A 17945-nucleotide genomic window follows, 5' to 3' on the forward strand; every position below is an offset into this window, starting at 1 on the left:
ACAAGTTTGCCAGAAAAGGAGTACAAACGTCAACTGCAGATTGGCATATGTGTGAACAGATTGATTAAGTACTCCAGGGACCCGATATTGAAATAATACACCTAAAGAATTACCCGATTAATAAAATTTACTCGAGATGGCGTGTGGCCATTGCTTCTCCTCTCAAGTAGGGAGTAAAGCCGAAAAGACAGACGAGTGCAAAAAAGAGACATGAGCAAGCGAAGCAAAAAGCAAAGCTTCGAAAAAGGTAAGAAAAAGGCAAAGAAGCCTAGATTTCGCCCCGTTTCTAACAGTTCTACCGAGGACTCATCCTCCGATACTTCGGACTCCGACGATCACATGTTTTATGCAAAGAAGAAACATTTTTATAAAGCCAACCAATATGGCTTCCTCGAAGATAAAAGCAAGAAAGTAAAAGAATTTAAAGAAGGTGGACACTCGATTTGAATCCTTTCCGAGATGCTCGAACATGGTGGTTCACTCTTCTACTGAGAAAGGAAGCTCCGGTCAATTGGTTGAAAGGCTTTTTATTTCTTCTTGGCTGACTCGGGAGTACGAACGAGATATACGAACTGCTTGGAATCATCTTGGGATGACCAAGGGAGATTCTTTGGACGCTTATTGCGAGAGATTTTGGAACTCTTTTCTACCAGCCTCTTCATTTACGAAGGTCTTGTTTAAGGAACAGATTGAGCGGTTTTTGCTGCTACGGACTTCCTACAGAGATCCGAGACTACTGTTTGGAATAGAAGTTGAATTCTTTTGAAGAATTGATGGGTATGTGAAATGGGGTTTTGCGATACCTTCGGGAAATTTGACTTACCCCACTGATGAGATCTTGACTCAAAGAACCCAACCCAACAGACCTCTCATAATGAAAGTAGAAAGAGAAAGAGTTCCCAGAACAAAGAAAAGAATGATACACGTCCCCGACAGACTCTTAGAGAAAGGGTTATCTATCTCAAAGAGGAAAAGTGTTTTGGATGCGGGGAACATAGGCACATCTCCGCAAAGTGCCCCAAAAAGGCACAGCAAGAATAGACTGAAGACAAGCCAGAGAGTTCTAGAGCAGTAGAGGAATGTGGCGGAAAAGGCAGATGAAAGAAAAACTCATACCACATTGTGTGAGGCCCGAACCGAATCAGATGAACGAAAGTACAAAACTTTGCCGCACTTAGGGCAAAGTGAAAGATCAAGAAACCCTCATTTTTCTTTGATGGAGGAGCGAAGGCCAACTTCTTGAATTGGCGGCTCGATTTGGAATTATGCCTGACAGGCTAAGGCCACAAGCGGAGGTAGTTCTAGCGGCACCCTGACGGGATGATGCCATTACACCAATCATTGGCAAACTTCGTTTGCAATGTCAAGGGCGTTTAGGACACAAGGACTTCTACGTAATGCCCTTGGGAGGTTGTGACGTCCTCCTTGAAATCCCTTGGTACCATACGAACAATGCCGTGGTTGACTCTCGGGCTAAGAAGGCGACTTTGACAAATGAAGGGCACAGATATTGTACTTGATGAAATTCAGCTTCTTTCCTTGATTTTCTGGAGAGAATTGAATGATGATTGAAGGTTGAATATGTTTTGACCTAGAAAAAGAACGCCAAGATTTTCTCCACACTCATGCCGATTGCTTTTCTAAGGGCCTGCTAGGCGAGTTGCCACCAACTCGTCCTGAGAATATACCATTGATCTGATACCTGGAAGCACACCACCGAACCGGCCACTCCAGCCGAGTACTTCACCTTACTCCTCTCCGGTGTTGTTGGTTTTGAAGAAAGACGGATCTTGGAGAATGTGCATTGACTATAGAGCTCTCAACAAAATCACCATCAAGAACAGATTTCTGATTCCTAGGATCGATGATATTCTAGACCGACTACAGGGATCCTCTTGTTTCAGCAAGATCGATTTGAAGAGCGGATATCATCAGATGCGAATCGCGCCAGGAGATGTCTACAAGACAACTTTTCAAACGACTTTTGGTTTATTTGAGTTTTCTGGTGATGCCTTTTAGCCTAACCAATGCTCCAACGACATTTAACCGAATGATGGACAGGATTTTTTGAGAGTACAGACTATTTGTTGGCACTTTCTTTGACTACATCATTGTTTTCTCCAAGGATGAGGTAGAACATAGAAAACATTTGCTACAGGTCTTTCAGGCATTACGAGATCACAAGTTGGTGATTAATGCAAAGAAAAGTGAATTTTTCCTACCCGAGATACACTTTTTGGGACACATTGTCTCAACAGTAGGAGTGCAGATGGTCCAGGCCAAGATAGAGACTATCCGTGATTGGCCCGCTGTAAAGAATGTCCATGAAGTTAGAAGCTTCTTGGGCTTATGTTCGTACTACCGGCAATTCATTAGAAATTTTGCAGAGGTTGCTTCCCCTTTGCATATCTTGAAACAAAAAGGAGTCCCTTTCTCCTGGGGACCCACAGAGGTGACTGCCTTTCAGACATTGAAAGAAAAATTGACTACAGGACCAGTTTTGACTTTCCTAGATTTGAAGCAGCAGTCATTTGAAGTATATTGTGATGCTTGTGGTCGTAGTCTGTGTGCGATCTTGATGCAAGAAGGCCATGTCATTGCCTACGAGAGACGATTGTTCTCAAGGCCAGAATTGACAGCACAGATATATGAGAGAGAGCTTTTGGCCGTTATCCATGCTCTTACTCACTGGCAACATTACCTACTTGGAGTCAATTTTACGGCCTTCACAAGATCACCAGAGTTTACGCTACTTCTTGTCACAGAAGCAGCTATCGGAAAAGCAGATGCGGTGGACAAACATCTTGTCACAGTTTCACTTCTAGATTGTCCATGTGCAGGGACAGAAGAACTTGGTGGCGGATGCTTTGTCCCGGAAGCCCTTGGTTCTGGCTATTTCCGCGATACACCATAGAAGCTTTGAGGATATGGTCGATCAGTATGCCACAGATACAGATTTTGCAAATTTCTTTCACTCGGATACACAATCTATAACAAAGCGCTGACGTGTCAAAGCCTAAAGAATGGAGCCAACTTACAGATGTGGCTGAGGGGCCTCAACTGTCACAAAGTGATGACGTGTCTACCCGAGAGCAGAAACCCTAACCCTAATTTCTGCCAAAAACCCTAACTGCTGAAACCCTAATTCTGGAAACCCTAACCCTAAAACCTGCAAACCCTAATTCTGAAAACCCTAACCCTAAAACCTGCAAACCCTAATTCTGGAAACCCTAACTCTAAAACTTGCAAGCCCTAATTTTGGAAACCTAACCCTAAAACCTACAAACCCTAATTTTGGAAACCCTAACCCTAAAACTACAAAAACCCTAACCCTAAGGGCAGCAGGGAGATTTCCGAAAATTGCATTGGCTGATGACGTGGCAGGCTGTACGGATTTCCGTAATTCACGTTGACAGCTTTTTTGGCTTTGCTTTTGGACCAAATGCTTTTAAGTTTGAAGGCTTTTCACTCTAATTGCTTTTGGGCCTTTAAATATGAGGTTAGGGCTCATTCTCTGGCATGCTTCCTAGAGAAGGTGCAAAGTCTAGAGTACCGGCTTGTACTGTGATGATGCAATATAAAGAAATACAGAAAGGGGCGCAAAGGTTTGGGGCCAATACTCTCTAGGGTGGAATTCCGCCACTCCGTGTCGCGTGTCGTCTCTCTCTCTCTCTTTCAGTTCAGCTGTTATTGAAGTACTAAAAGTCTGTTCAGTCTATTCTTTTCTATTGGCACGTGGTGCCCGTCTTGCGACAGTGGTATCAGAGGATCAGGCGTATGCTTTTCTGAAAGCATACCGGTCCTACAAAAGAGCAGACAAAGCTATTGGAATTTTATTTTGAGGTATCTTTGCGCTCCAACGCGGACTTATTAGCCACTCCCACCCTTACTTCATCGCGCATCGGGCGCGCTCCCGTCTTCACCGCTCATGTCTTACAGGGCATAAGCCATTAAGATCACTTGCAAAGAAGGATCCGATATTTGTTTCGAGTCACTGTTTTTCTCAAAAGCCGTGCCATGCAGATGTTGATGTCTATATCTACCAAGTTGCACACTCCAAGTACTTGGCAAGCTTTCAAAAAAGAAATTTGTCCGAAGTTATATGGTTTCTGACATCTTCCTTCGGAGTGCAACTTCTATCAAAGTGGGGTATCCTGAAATGCTTGCCATGGAAACCCTAGCACATTATAACTTGAAATTTCTCGACATCTCTCAGTAGATGTCTCTTCACAAGCAGATGACCTTGGAGGTTCGGTGTGATTGCTATCTCTTGGGACTACCGTCGCCGCCAAAGAAACACTGTCTGTCCAAGAGCTGATGGACCATGTTGTGCTCGGCTACGATCTCATAGAAGGAACCTAACCCTAATTTTTGGTGCACATTTCAAGATTAGAAGTCAGTCGACTTTTCGAGCTCGATTGATGTCGAGATTGCTTTTTAAGTTTGAGTTCTGTTTGATCTTGTTTGTGATCCTGTTTGGAATTTTTTTGAAATGGATGGTATCTGTTTTGAACCTCTTTTGGTGCCGATTTGAATTGTTTGACTCTGTTTTGATATTGGTTTCAATGATTGGTGATTTTACTCCCAGGTGAAGTGAGAAATATTGTTTTGGTATTGTTTGAACCTCGGAACGATGCAGGCAGATGTCTGGGGAGCGTTTCATTGTATGTTTGAAAACCTCGGAACGACGCAGGCCGATGCCTGGGGAGCGCTCCGTTGTATGCTTGAACCTCCAAGCGACGCAGACTGCGGTCTGGGGAGCGTTTGGTTGTACAGTCCTCTGAGCTCATGGCCCGGACCTTTTTAGGTTATTTGCGGGGGGAGTGACGAGGTAGTCGTTGAGTAGTTTCATACCGCAGACCGTTTGTCTCGGGGGAGTGCTCAACGGCGCTGTTTGTTGTGTCTTGTAACATGCATATGTGAGCATTTGTGTTGCATTGTGATGTGCTAATTACTGAATATTTCTAATTGGATGAGATTGCCTGGGTACGTAATTTAAGACACCCGTGGAAGATCAGTACGGTCTAGGTGTGATGGCTAATTTTACTACGCCGGAATATCAAGAGTTTCGATCTGGACGAAAGGAGAAGCTAACTCCTTGATCAAAAGAGCAGAAAGGAGAAGCTAACTCCTTGATCAAAACAGTCGAAAGGAGAAGCTAACTCCTTGATCAAAAGAGCAGAAAGGAGAAGCTAACTCCTTAATAAAACTAGTCTTGCTTGGTGGGCCTCGCTATATAACATCTATAGAATAATCATGTAGCGCACGCCAATTGCGATCAAATCCAGCTTATTGAACTTAGGGTCTAGATTCTAGAAGCCACTACTGAAGGACATTTATGTTACCCGCGTTCGTCTTCATTTTAACTTTTGTAATGTCAGTTTGATTGTAAAACTGATTCAAGGCAAGGTTGTTATAGTGTTGGACATTTCATCTTGTGAGTACATATTAATTATCGTAGTAAAGTTGTTGATGTAGTCATGCACATGCGTCTTATCTATAATACATGCACCCAAGGTACAAACAAGGAAATAGATAAAGCATGAATGAACTACAACAATAAATGAGGTGCTTTACTAACCTACAATGTTGTACTGCTGCTTTTCGATTGTCCAATCTATAGGCTGATATTTGAGTGAAGCTACAAAAAAGCAACGTGAATAGTTAAACATAACATCTTGCAATGAAACGTCACAGATTGAAAGTGCAAAGTATATAATGCACGTCATACAGAGGTGCCATACAAAAGTATGGTGGAGAGCTAGCACTGTGGTCTCTCCAAAAAATTATAAGAAACGGAAGCCGTGCCCTGCCCCGTAGCGTTTATGTGTTGCGCCAAGCAAACGCATGCGCATGGGAAATTAAATGCAGATAACGGACCTTGCAATGTTGTCGAGTTGAAGTCGCGCTTGTGCAATTGGAACATGCAGTGTTGTGAATATATGTCCTGCTTGTTAAAAATCCCCCAACTGCTCGTTTGTTTTTCCCTACAGTTTGCTCTTGCTCTTATTAAGGATACCCTATATCTAGCCACCAGTGCCCCGGCTGCAAATCTTGTTGCTCAACGACCTCCTTTGTTGAAGCACTGCTCCCCCATTAATTTCTCTACACTACTCGTTAGTGGCTCCCTATTCTTTGTAGTTGCACGCTCTGTTTAGCTTCTCTTGCCTCCTTCTTACCTGCTCTTCAACTAGCACTGCTCGTTGCCTCTTTATAACATTACAGCTCTCCTTAGAACAATAAATGCTTTGCTGTTCTGTTTGTAGATCCCAACCACCTGCTTGTGCACCTTCTGTGAAATCTTATTCATTTTCCCTCTTTACGTTGGTTTATGACCTTACACCAGGTGACACCAACTTCCCAAGTCTTCTTCACGCCCTCAACCTACAACTGCCCACCCATCAACTCTTCTGCACTTAAAGAGAGATCCATCCAAAAGCGGCTGGCAGTTCAATGAGCAGTGCGGAAGTGCCATTGTGACAGCGAGTTCATGATGCAAAACCTATTGCATCGAGAAGGTAAAATAAGCGTTCTAGGCCGCTTGAACGGTTTACCGAGGACCTTGCAAACCCTGGTTACTTGTTATATTTTGCAAATCATGAACCTTAAAGGTACTTGGGGTGCTTGCCGACATGATGAGCACTCTCAACGATCAGATATTTGGTGCGATCAAGGCATGGCAGAGGTCTATTCTAGTGCTACTGAGACAAAAGATATCAGATTTCAATCGATGATCAGTGGGCATAATCTGGAGTGGAGTCACCAAACTTGTACTTGCTTTTGGAACCTGCGAACTCCCTGAGAACGCCTACAGACTGCACGCCTGTGAACTGCGCGAACTAACGCCTGTGGTACTTGCGAACTACACGCCTGCAAATTGCGCGAACCGTTGCAAGTCCTGTCTGCGAACTAGAGGTTGCGACGTTGTAGTGTCGTTTTACTTATTTTAGCTTTAAGCTTTTCACTTGTTTGCTAGCATGAAAAGATTCCAGCGAGAAGCTGCCAAGTGGTGGCTTGTGCGATCAGATAGGGGGAGAAGAGCCTTTGGCTCACCAAGTAAAAAGCTATATTCTAAATCTTCCCTATTTCATCCCATGATGTTGCCCTTCTACATGCCTTGGCTTCCAGCTCTCTGCAGGCCTTCCAAAGAAGGACAAGCATTGGCGTCGTCTTTCTTTGTGTGCGCCTATACATAGTTGGTTGTCGGCGTGAAAATAAAGCGGTTTGGGAACGAGAACTTGAGAAGTACTTTTAATAGGAGACCGGTGAGTAGTTGCAGGAGGACGAGAGAATCCTACTTTGCTCTCGAGTCGCGTCCAGCCTCCCCGTGTGTGAGAACGCCTTCCGCTGCAGAGCAACACTCTTCTTGTTGTGGCCTTCATGTTTTGAAGTACAATACACGAGCCAATTTGTATTTTATTCTCAAATGCGCTTGCAACACAGAGCTGCTTTTCAGTGCTAGTTATTGAGGCCATCGGATTCCGATCAAAGGCAATAGCCTAGATCATGCCAAGTGGCAGCTTGTATGATCAAGAAATCAAAAGAAGACATTAGGCTCACCAAGTAACCAAGATCGTTGTGATCGTTGTTGTGCTCGCTTCGCATCAGGTGAAAATAGCTCTCTGGCCCTACCCCTGTTGAGAATCAAGGCACTGCCAAGCACACAGCCCTTGTGTAATTCAATATGTAAGCATTGCCTTGAAGACCAAAGCATAGGTGATTTCATTCGGAGAGACGCTTTGACTTTGCATCTGCCGGAAACAGCCCAGAGCTTCCTGGTGTCACAAAGTGATGACGTGGCGGACAGCAGAAACCCTAATTTCTGCCAGAAACCCTAAAATTCTTGCAAACCCTAATTTTTGCCAAAAACCCTAAATTCCAAAAATCGCGGAGGCGGATTATTTAAATATATAAAATTTTTTTATTTTATTTTTTTTGGAAAATGATGAGCGACGCGAATTTTGCTTTTGCTTTTTTTTATAAAAAAAGAGAAAAGACTCTCTAAGAGAGAGAGAACTGATGCTTTTGATTTTAAAAGCTTTTGGGGCTCTGCTTTTGGGCATCCCTTGTAACCTTTAAATTAGTGGTGAGGGCCTCACTTCTCAGAGCATCTGGACGCAGAGTCTGAGAGTGAAACCCTAACCGCTCTCTTGTACTTTGATGATTGATTAATATAAAAAGAAATACCGAAAGGGGCACCAGTCTTTGGGGCCAATATCTCTAGGCACGGAACTCCGCCGGGCCAGTGCAAATCTATTGTGATCTGTGAATTGTTTTGAAGTGGTTATTTGGTGCTGTCGCGGTTGATTCTTGACTTGGAGTGTCCAAGTCTGTTACAGTGGTATCAGAGCACGGCCGATTTCTCTTCTACGGGAAATCCGATCCCCGAATTTTTTTCCGCGGCACCTATGGCTTCAGGCAATGATCAGTCGACTCCCTCTGCATTTGGAGATGCGGGCTGGGATCACAACGAAGATTCAGGCAGAGAGTATGGCCCGCCTTGGCCTACTTAGGCGGAGCGGCGAGAGATAGAGCGTCGCCAGTTGATCGGCGATGCAACAAAGATGATGCTCAATTTTGCCAAGGACCCGAAGATGGCAAAATATATGAACCAGACCTCTTTGGAAGAGGTACAGACGGAGTGGCAGAGAACCACAACACCACTCCCGAAATCCGCTCTCAAGAAACCTTCTGCCTCCAAGAAAATATACGGAGCAGGAACTGGAGAACGTGGTTGATGCACGGATTGCTCAGCTTTTCGACGTGCAAAAGAAAGACAAAAAGCACGGCAAAAAGCAGAAGAAAGGCACTGACTTCCAGGGATATTTGGGTTGTCGGTTGACATTTGACAAGGCAAAGAAACGGAAGAAGCGTGTTCGATTTGAAGGAGTACCCAGTTCTTCTTCTTCTTCTTCTGACAGTTCTTCTAGCTCCTCGGATTAGAGCGAAGAAGACAGAAAAAGCAAAAAGTGAAGCAAGACACAAAGCTTCGGAAAGGGCAAGAAAAAGGCAAAGAAGGCTACATCTCGCCCAGAGACTGACAGTTCTACTGAGGACTCGTCTACAGACAGCTCAGATTCCGATGACGAAAAGTTTTATGCGAACAAGAAGAATTTTTACAAAGCCAACCAGTATGACTTTCTCGAAGATAAAAGCAAGAAAGTCCGAGAGTTTAAGGAAGGTGGCCACTCGATCAAGTTTGATACTTTTCAGGAGACTCGGATGCTTCGAAGACTGTGTCTTTGACATCGCTTTCGCGGGAGGACGCTATTCAGAGCACTACAAGATTCGGAGAGCTGCCTCTTACTTTAAGGGGAATGCTCGTACTTGGTGGTCCACGCTTCTATTAAGCAAGACTGTGCCAGTTACATGGCTGAAATTCAAGAGGCTTTTTATTTCTTCTTGGTTGACTCAAGAGTTTGAGCGAGATATACGAGCTGCTTGGAACCATCTCCGGATGACCAAGAGCGATACAATGAATTCTTATTGTGAAAGATTCTGGAGCTCTTTTCTACCCGCCTCTTCATTCAAGAAGATCTCGTTCAGAGAACAGATTGAGCGGTTTACCTTGGGTCTACCTACAGAGATCCGAAATCACTGCTTGGAACAGAAGTCAGCTTCTATTCAGGAGTTGATGAGTCATGCGAAGCGGGGCTTTGCCATTCACTCTTGCAGTCTGACCTACCCCACAGATGAGGCCATGACACAACGAGCCGAACAGACTTCTGGGAATGAAAGTAGAATGAAAAAGAGCAATCCAGAGAAAAAAAAAGGATGCACGACCCAAGCTTACTCCTGAGGAGAGAGCTCGCTTCATCAGAGAGTTGCTTTGGATGCAGGGAACATGGACATATTTCCGCAAAGTGCCCTGATAAGGCACAGAAAGAACAGAATGATAAAGACGACGACAGGTCTGAGAGTTCGAGAGCAGCTGAGGAATGTGGCAGAAAAGGCAGATAGAAAAGCAGAACTGGTACCACATGGCGTGGGACCTGCACCGAATCTAATGAATGAAAGTACAAACTTTGCCGCTTTCGGGGCAAAGCGAAGGATCAGGAAGCTCTTTTGAAGGAGCCAAGGCCAACTTCTTTTCACTTGGAATTGGCGGCTCGATTTGGAACTACGCCCGACAGACTGACGCCACAGGCGGAGGTAGTTCGACTAGCACCCGGATGGGATGTTGCCATTACACCGAGCATTGGCAAACTTCGTTTGCAATGACAGGGGTGTTCAGGGCACGCGAGTGACGTTCTACTCAGGATCCCTTGGTACCACAAGAACTACGCCGTGGTTGACTACCAGGCCGAGAAAGCGACTTTGATAAATGAAGGGCTTAGAGATTGTACTTGAAGAACTTCAGTTTTCTTACTCATTCTTTTGGGAGAACTGAACGATGGATAAAAGTTGAATATGTTTTGACCTGAAGAAAAGAACGCCAAGATTTTTTTCTCCACGCTCATGCCGATTGCTTTTGAGAGGGCCTGAAGATCATACCATTGATCTGAAATCTGGAAGCACGCCACCGAATCGGCCACCTTATCGTGTGAGCCGAGTACAGAATGAAAAGATTATGAACTCAGTGAAAGACCCCTTGGAAAAGGGTCTTGTCCAGCCTAGTACTTCACCGTATTGCTCTCCAGTGTTGTTGGTTTTGAAGAAAGACGGATCTTGGAGAATGTGCATCGATTATAGCACTCTCAACGAAATCACCATCAAGAACACATTTCCAATTCCTAGGATCGATGATATACTCGACAGGTTACAGGGATCCTCGTGCTTTAGCAGGATTGACTTGAAGAGTGGATATCATCAGATCAGGATAGCGCCAGGAGATGTCTACAAGACAGCTTTTCGGACGACTTTTGGGTTATTTGAGTTTTTGGTGATGCCTTTTGGCTTAACCAATGCTCCTGCGACATTTAACCGGATGATGGACAGGATTTTTCGAGAGTACAGGCTTTTTTTTTTTTTGGCACTTTCTTTGACGACATCATGGTTTTCTCCAAGAATGAGGCAGAACCAGAGATCATCTGCTTCAAGTCTTTTAGGCATTACGAGATCACACGCTAGTGATTAATGCAAAGAAAAGTGAATTTTTCCTACCATGGATACACTTTTTGGGACACATTGTGTCAGCAGCAAGAGTGCAAATGGACCCGGCCAAGATAGAGACTATCCGTGATTGGCCCGATTTGAGGAATGTCCATGAAGTTAGAAGCTTCTTGGGACTGTGTTCGTACTACAGGCGGTTCATACGAAAGTTTGCAGAGGTTGCTTCCCCTTTGCATACCTTGACACAGACAGGAGTACCTTTTTCGTGGGGACCCACAGAGGTGACTGCCTTTCAGACATTGAAAGAGAAATTCACTACAGGACTAGATTTGACTTTGCCGGACTTGCAGAAGTCATTTGAAGTATTTTGTGATGCTTGTGGTCGTAGTCTGGGTGCGATCTTGATGCAAGAAGGCCATGTCATAGCTTACGAGAGCCATTTGTTTCTCTAGGCCGGAGATGACAGCACAGATCTATGGGAAAGAGCTTTTGGCGGTTATCCACGCTCTTACTCAGTGGCGGCATTACCTACTCGGAGCGGATTTTACTGTCTTTACAGACCATCAGAGTTTGCGCTACTTCTTGTCACAGAAGCAGCTTTCGGAAAAGCAGATGCGGTGGGTGAACATCTTGTCACAGTTCCACTTCCAGATTGTCCATGTGCAGGGACAGAAGAATGTGGTGGCAGATGCTTTGTCTCGGAAACCGTTGGTTCTGGCTATTTCCGCGATACATCATAGGAGCTTCGAGGATATGGTCGATCAGTGTGCCACAGATACAGATTTTGCAGATATTTTCACACGGATACGGGATGGGGAGACAGTAGCTGGATACTCCCTTCGGGAAGGCTACTTGATGAAAAAGACTATGTTGTGCGTTACACAGCCGTTGAGGGAAAAGGTTATGATTGATTGCCACTGTCCACCTTTTACGGGTCACCGCGGCATTGCTACCACCATGAAAGGGGTAGAGAGAGATTTCTTTTGGCAGAGCCTGAAGAAGGATGTGGAAGAGTTTGTGCGCAGTTGCTTGGTATGCCAGAAGGTCAAGTTTGACAGGCATAAGGCACAGGGATTGTTACAACCTTTACCCATACCCACCCGCCCCTGGGAAAATATTGAAATGGATTTTATTTTTTTTTATCTCCCGAGAATACAAAATGATCCCGATGATTTTCCGATTACATGGCACGCCTGAGACGATTGTCTCCGACAGAGACCCCAGATTTATGAGTTTGTTTTGGAAGGCAATTTGGGAGAACATTGGCACGCGGTTGCAGTTCTCGTCATCGTTCCACTTGCAGACTGACGGGCAATCTGAGATTGCCAATTCAGTGATTTTAGATTTATTGATGTCTTGTATCTCGGATCAGAAGACTCAATGGGAAAAGAACTTACCTTTGGTGGAATTTGCCTACAATAACACGATACACTCTTCGACGGGGAAGATGCCATGAGAGATTGTTGAAACTGCTGCGAAGGTTCCATCCTTCCTAAGCACGAAAGATTAGAAATTTGAAGCGGATGAATATTCGCGAGATTTGGATACGGCTTTTGCCAAGGTTCGCGAGACTTTGCAGGAGTCTCAAGAACGACACAAAAAGGCAGCGGATCGCCATCGTCGCGACTGGAAACTGAAGGAGGATGATTGGGTGCTCTTACTTTTGAGAAGGCACGCCTAAGAAAGAAACAGGGAAAGGAGAGGCTTTTTCCAAAGCTTAGTATGTGATACTACGGACCTTTCCAGATTACTGACAAGATAAATGATGTCTCCTTCCGATTGAAACTGCCAGATACTTGGAGGATTCACAATGCATTGCATGTGAGTCTCTTGAACCCTGTTAAGGGTGATGTGCCTGATGATGGGGAGCCTGATGAGCAACCCAAAGTGGAAGAAAACGAGGAGATCCTTGTTCCTGAACAGATTTTGGCACATAATGATACGAAGAAAGGTAAAGTCTGAAGGCGGTTCTTGGTTAAGTTCAAGAACTTTCCTGCATTTGATGCGAAGCAGATGGAGGAGGAGGACCTAGCAGATACTCCTCGGATTGTGAAACTTTACCTCGATGTTTTGGTTTAGCATAGTCTACTCCAAACGGAACCCAGAATTCAGCTTGGCCGGAGATCTGTTGCAGTGGGATGCACAAGAGGAGAGTCACTCCACTCCTTTGTCAACAGATGCCTCGATTTTGATACTAAAGTCACTGATGTCTCTTTGAGCTTCAGGGATACTGAGAGCTGACAGTATTCTGCTGGATGACTTTATGAAATGGAATTCCTTATTATGATACTAATTTGTTCTTGACTTCTTGTGAGTGCAGGAACTGGTAGACTAAATGACTGCAGCATTTTGGTCTACTTGATCTCGAATAGACATGGTTGCAATAGGGGTTAGTCAATCGGACATCGATGAGGTCCCGATTGGACCTAGATGTAATTGCTAGCTACATTGCCGATAAATCATGGTCTAAGATCCGAATGAATGTTGAATGTCATGTGATGTCCTGTGATGTCTGGTGATGTCCTGTGATGTCGTGTGATGTGACTGTCGATTTTGTACATATGCTAGATGTGTGTTCCTAGTACGAAGGTACTAACAGTCAGTGTCTGCTAAGACAGTTTATGGCTTTTGTCGGTTTTGCAAGCGTAATCGCGGTCGATTACAATGCTTTCAAGAGGGGGGTATGTCACAAAGTGATGACGTGGCGGACAGCAAAAACCCTAATTTCTGCCAAAAACCCTAAAATTCCTGCAAACCCTAATTTTTGCCAAAAACCCTAAATTCCGGAAATCGCGGAGGCGGATTATTAAAAAATATATTTATTTTATTTTATTTTTTTGGAAAATGATGAGCGACGCGAATTTTGCTTTTGCTTTTTTTTATAAAAAAAGAGAAAAGACTCTAAGAGAGAGAGAGAACTGATGCTTTTGATTTTAAAAGCTTTTGGGGCTCTGCTTTTGGGCATCCCTTGTAACCTTTAAATTACTGGTGAGGGCCTCACTTCTCAGAGCATCTGGACACAGAGTCTGAGAGTGAAACCCTAACCGCTCTCTTGTACTTTGATGATTGATTAATATAAAAAGAAATACCGAAAGGGGCGCCAGTCTTTGGGGCCAATATCTCTAGGCACGGAACTCCGCCGGGCCAGTGCAAATCTAAGTCTGTTACACCTGGCCATGCCCTGTACCACATATCTTGTAATCAATACATTCCAAAAGTTCACATCCTGCACAAGAAGCTCCTCAAGTAGTTTTTGTGCTTTCTGAAGTACACCATATTTGGCATACATGGCGACCAAGGCCCTGACTAGCGATACCATCGTGAATTTTTCTTGCCCATATCAGCGTCTTGCATAGTGTCACATGCCTTCGAGACGAAAGCATAGGTGATTGCATCTGGAGAGATTCACTCGCTTTACATTTGCTGAAAGCAGCCCAGGGATTCCTGGCCCTGCCACATTTGGCATACATGTCGACCAAGGTTGTGCCAAGCATACCATTTTTTTTTCCACAGCCCCTGACTAACAATATCATCATGAGTTTTTTTGTCCATCTTAGCATCTTCCAAATTGCCACATGCCTTCAAGATGTAAGCATAGGTTATGGCATCTGGAGAGATGCACTCGCTTCGCATTAGCTGAAAACAGTCCATAGCTTCCTGGCCCGCTCCTGTTTAGCGTATCCAGCAATCAGTGCATTCTCGATATCAGCGTCTTTCATATTGCCAGAACGCAAGCATATGTGTTTGCATCTAGAGAGATGCCATCTCTTTGCATCTGCTGAAAACAGCTCAGAGCTTGTTGGCCTTGTCCTTGTTGGGCATATCTTGCAATCAATGCGTTGCAAGAAACGACATTCCGGACGAAAAGCTCAATGGCACTCCAAGAGACGACATTCCAGACAGAAAGCACCTGAAGCAAGTTTTGTGCTTTTTGACATGCACCACATTTGGCATACATGTCGACCAAGACAGTGCCAAGCACGATGTTTTTTCTACACGACCCCTGACTAACAGTATCATCATGAATATTTTGGTCCATATCAGCGTCTTGCATAGAGACACATGCCTTCAGAATGCAAGCATAGGTGTTTGCATTTGCACCCGCTGAAAATAGCCCAGAGCTTGCTGGTCCTGTCCTTGTTGGGCATATCCAGCAATCAATGCTTTGCAAGGAATGACATTCCGCACAGGAAGCTCTAAAACGACCCCCGACTTACAATATCATCATGAATATTTTGGTCCATATCAGCATCTTGCATAGTGCCACATGCCTTCACAATGCAAGCATAGGTGTTTGCATCTAGAGAGATGCCATCTCTTTGAAGTTTGCATCCGCTGAAAACAGCTCAGAGGTAGCTGGCCCTGTCCTTGTTGGGCATACCCCGCTGAAAATAGCCCAGAGTAGCTGGCCCTGTCCTTGTTGGGCAAATCCCGCAATCAAAACGGTGCAAGGAATGACATTTCGGCCAGGAAGCTCGTCAGGCACTTTTCTGAGCCATCTGAAATATTTAACATACATGTCAACCAATCAACAACATCTCGTGTAATGCCACACGCCTTTAAGATGCAAGTGTACGTAGGTGATTGCATTTGGAGAGATGCCATCTCTTTGCATCTATTGAAAACAGCCCAGAGCTTCCTTGCCTTGTCCCTGTTGGGCAAATCCCGCAATCAATGCACTCCAAGAGACGACATTCCGGACAAGAAGTTCCTGAAGCAAGTTTGTGAATTCTGAAGTACACCACATTTGGCATACATGTCAACCAGCCGACCAAGGCAATATCAAGCATAAAAGCATAGGTGATTGCATCTCGAGGGATAGGTCTCTCTTCTCACACGTTGAAAACAGCCCGCAGCTTCCTAGCCATGCCGGTCCCTGTTGGGCATATCCTGCAATCTGCAAACAGCCCAGAGCTTTCTTGCCCTGTCCCTATTGGGCAAATCCTGCAATCAATGCACTCCAAGTGACGACATTCCAGACAAGAAGAAAACAGCCCAAAGCTTCCTAGCCATGCCAATCCCTGTTGGGCATATCCTGCAATCTGCAACAATCAGTGGGTTTGAAGAACGCAATAAATTGAGAGCAGCGGCACAGATTGAGATTGAAAAGCAACGATCATGGCAGCAATCGGGCCGTACGATCGTGGCAGTAATCGCACGTCAAATAATTGCTCTATGTGGACGAGCATGTTGCCTAATTTGAAAAAAAGGGCCTTAGGCTCACCAAGTAAAGAGAAAACTGATTGTCCCTCGAAATGTCCCTCGGAAATTTTTGAGCTAACTTGAGTTGTTTTGCAGATATGTTGTAATCGCGGACGATTACTCTCTTTCAAGAAGAGGAGATGTAACAAACTGCTGACGTGTCAAAGCCTTAAGAATGGAGCAAACTTACAGATGTGGCCGAGGGGCCTAAACTGTCACAAAGTGATGACGTGTCTGCCCGAGAGCAGAAACCCTAACCCTCATTTCTGCAAAAACCCTAACTGCTGAAACCCTAATTCTGAAAAACCTAACCCTAAAACCTAGAAACCCTAATTCTGGAAACCCTAACCCTAAAACCTGCAAACCCTAATTCTGCAAACCCTAACCCTAAAACTGCAAAAACCCTAACCCTAACCCTAAGGGCAACAAGGAGATTTCCGAAAATTGCGCTGGCTGATGACGTGGCAGGCTGTACGGATTTCCGTGATTTATGCTGGTAGCTTTTTTGGCTTTGCTTTTGGACCAGATGGTTTTAAGTTTGAAGGCTTTTCACTGTAATTGCTTTTTAGGCCAAGGGCCTTTAAATATGTTAAATATGAGGTTAGGGCTCATTCTCTCGCATGCTTCCTGGAGAAGGTGCAAAGTCTGGAGTACCGGCTTGTACTGTGATGATGCAATATAAAGAAATACCGTAAGGGGCGCCAAGGTTTGGGGCCAATACTCTCTGGGGTGGAATTCCGCCACTCCGTATCGCGTGTCGTCTCTCTCTCTCTTTCAATTCAGTTGTTATTGAAGTGCTAAAAGTCTGTTCAGTCTGTTCTTTTCTATTGGCACGTGGTGCCCGTCTTGTGACACAATGGGGAGGTAGTAGCGGGATATTTCATTCGGGATGGCTACTTGATGAAGAAAACAATGTTGTGCATTACACAGCCGTTGAGGGAAAAGGTTCTAACCGAATGCCATTGTCCACCATTTACGGGTCACCGCGGCATTGCTACCACCTTGAAAGGTGTGGAGGGATACTTCTTTTGGCCGAGACTCAAAAAGGACGTGGACGATTTTGTACACAGTTGCTTGGTATGCCAAAAGGTCAAGTTTGAAAAACATAAAGCACACGGATTGTTACAGCCTTTACCCATACCCACCCGCCCCTGGGAAAGTATCGCAATGGATTTCATTTTGATCTTCCGAAAACACTGAGTGGGCACGATGGTATCCGGACTATTATTGACAGATTTAGCAAGCAAGCTCATTTCATTCCAGTGAAGAAAACAGTCAAGCCGGATCACTTAGCGAGATTGTTTATTGTCCAGATATTCAGATTACATGGCATGCCTGAGACAATTGTCTCCGATAGAGACCCCAGAATTCACGATTTTGTTTTGGAAGGCTATTTGGGAGAACATTGACACGCGGTTGCAATTCTCGTCATCTTTCCACCTGCACACAGATGGCAATCTGAGATTGCAAATTCAGTCGTACTGCATTTGTTGAAGTCTTCTTCGTTGGATCAAAAGACTATATGAGAAAAGGTTTTTACCTTTGGTGGAATATGCCTACAATAACACAATCAACTCTTTGATCGGGAAGGTGTCATTTGAGATTATTGAATTTGCTACAAAGGTTCCACCCTTCCTTAGCACGAAAGGTAAGATTTTCTTTTGAAGCTGACCAGTTCACAAGGGACTTGG

At 44.6% G+C, this 17945-nt stretch overlaps 1 protein-coding gene across 5 annotated transcripts in view; it reads right to left on the bottom strand.

Annotated features, from left to right (window-relative positions):
• Positions 1-17945, bottom strand: part of LOC147449661 (tRNA-specific adenosine deaminase TAD2-like) — a 71857-nt gene that overhangs the window by 34880 nt on the left and 19032 nt on the right. The window contains exon 2 of one of the 5 annotated variants that reach the window (XM_086522048.1): positions 5582-5641. The exons of the other annotated variants lie outside the window; for them this stretch is intronic. The gene's annotated coding sequence lies outside the window, so the exon portion shown is untranslated. The remainder of the gene's footprint in view (positions 1-5581; positions 5642-17945) is intronic. 5 annotated transcript variants of the gene reach the window in all.

Source organism: Adiantum capillus-veneris, chromosome 10 (assembly GCF_014529385.1).
Source record: "Adiantum capillus-veneris isolate H3 chromosome 10, ASM1452938v2, whole genome shotgun sequence".
Lineage (NCBI taxonomy): Eukaryota > Viridiplantae > Streptophyta > Polypodiopsida > Polypodiales > Pteridaceae > Adiantum > Adiantum capillus-veneris.